The sequence below is a fragment of the Propithecus coquereli genome, unplaced genomic scaffold (genome assembly GCF_000956105.1).
Source record: "Propithecus coquereli isolate 6110/MARCELLA unplaced genomic scaffold, Pcoq_1.0 Scaffold177, whole genome shotgun sequence".
In the NCBI taxonomy this organism is placed as follows: Eukaryota; Metazoa; Chordata; class Mammalia; order Primates; family Indriidae; genus Propithecus; species Propithecus coquereli.
The window spans coordinates 5166286-5168570 of NW_012142412.1; positions in this window are offsets into that span (position 1 = coordinate 5166286).

Sequence of the window (2285 nt, forward strand, 5' to 3'; positions counted from 1 at the left end):
CCAATTCTTGTGACTTTGACTTCCTTTCCTTGATTTATGACACTGGCCAAGAAATGTTGCCTAGAAGCGCTGAAAGCAGACATCGTTGCCTTGTTTCTGACATTAAAGGGAAAGCTTTCGACTCTCTGCCATTAAGTCTTTAATTCTCCAGGAGATTTACTAGGTCTGGATTTCTTTTTTATTTATCCTGTTTGGAATTTTTGTTGTTGTTGGTCATCTGAAAGCTGTGGCTTGAGGTCTTTAGTTGGTTTTGTAAATTGCTCAGCTGAAACCCCTCAAATATTGCTTCTGCTCCATTTTCTCCTTTATTTATGGGACTTCAATTAAACAAATATTTAGACCAGCACTAACAGAACCTGCTGCAATGATAGAAATGTTCTGTATCCACGCTGGGGCTACTGATCATTTGTGTTGCCTACTGGTGCTGGGGCTATTGAGCATTTGAAATGTGGCCAGTGTAATTGAGAAACTGAATTTTTAAATTTTATTTAATTGTGATTAAATTTAGCCACATGGCTAATGGCTACCATATTGGACAGGGCAGATCTAGAACTTTCCAACTCTATCATAAACATCTCTTACCCTCTCCTCTGTATGTTGCATCCTTCTGATCTATCTTCCAGTGCCCTAATTCCCTCTCCAGTTGTGTCTAATCTACCATTACACCCATCTATTGAGTTCTTGATTTTAGTTATTTTATTTTCCACTTCTGAAATTTCTTCTTATGTCTTGTGCTGGTTATCAATTTACTGCCTCTTACCTCCAAATTCACCCTTTTAGATTGCTCTGTGAAAATGGACCTTGTCCTTTAAGTATTTTTTTCCCCATGCTAGCTCACACTGAGATTTTTCCCAGTAGAAGATGCTGGAGAGACGCTGCAGAAAATGCGTTCTGTCTCATGGTTCCAGTGTACTCAGCTCGCAGGCTCCTGCAGAGCGCATGACTTTTCCCGTGTCAGCTCCTACGATGAGTGCAGCTTCCTCAGTGTCCAGCTCCAGCAATATACCCAGGACTCCCTGCTCCCGTGGTTTTCTAGAAGAGCATCTCTGGTGACACCCTTCCCCGTGAACAGCTTTCCCCAGGACCCTAAAGGGCAGATTTCCGGCAGGTTCCACTAGTGCAGCCCCACAGCAACTTCTCTGCCATGCGGTGAGCCACGCTGGCCACGGCCGCTCAACAAGCTCAGAATCCCAGCCCTGGGGGTGGGCTACGGTGCTCTAAATTAGCCCTGGAGTTAGCGATTGCTCCTTATATCTGCTAATTCCATATTATTTAGAGTTTTCTTTTTACTAGCCAATCCCTTATTACTCTGATCCTTTGTTGTAGTAAATAATTCTTTTTTTGTTTCTTTTTTAGAGACAGAGTCTCACTCTGTCACCCAGACTGGACTGCAGTGGCCATTCATAGCTCACTGTGACCTCAAATTCCTGGGCTCAAGTGATCCCTGCCTCAGCCTCCTCAGTAGCTGGTACTACAGGCGCACACCAGCACACTTGACCAATTTTTAAAATTTTTTTGCAGAGGAAGGGGTCTCGCTATGTTGCCCAGGCTGGTCTGGAATTTGTGGCCTCAAGTGATCCTCTTACCTTGGCCTCCCAACGTGCTAGGATTACAGGCGTGAGCTTATTTCATTCTTCGGGGCATCATTTCCCCACAGGAAATGAATACCCCCTTCCCCTCCCTAAATGCCCTGTGCACAATTAATTATCTATTTAATCCTATCTAGACTGTGAGTTGCTTGAGGGCAAGTTATTCTTTGCATCCCTGATGTCTATCATGGTGTCTTGCACATAGGAGAAAGCCAATAACAGTTACATGAATGAAGGAATGGTTAATAAAAGCTTTTATTCTGATTTCTTAAAATTTTGACACTTCCTCCAAAAAGTTGATCTTATCTTTGGGAGCAAGAGTTCAATTTGTTTTTCAAGGCTTGAATCTTAAGGACTGAACCTAAGAGACTTGCTCAGGCTTGCTGTGGACTCCTGTCTTTCTTCCTCTTTCCCATAGAGCTAAACTCTGTAAGCTTTTCCTTCCAGGTATTCATGTTTCAGCAAGTCAGGAGGCAAATGATTAGATGTTACCTTGATGTCAAAAATAAGTCAGCCCAGGATCACAAAATAAGATTTTTAAAAATCAATGCATGGAGATTAATTTATTTTAAAATATTGTCATTTTCTTTAAAGTACTTTAGAAAAGACAACACGATGTGCGCACATGTCAGATTCTGCCCCCCCACCCTGGGGAGGGACATCTGCTTTCCTCAGTTCACCAACTCAAATGCCTAC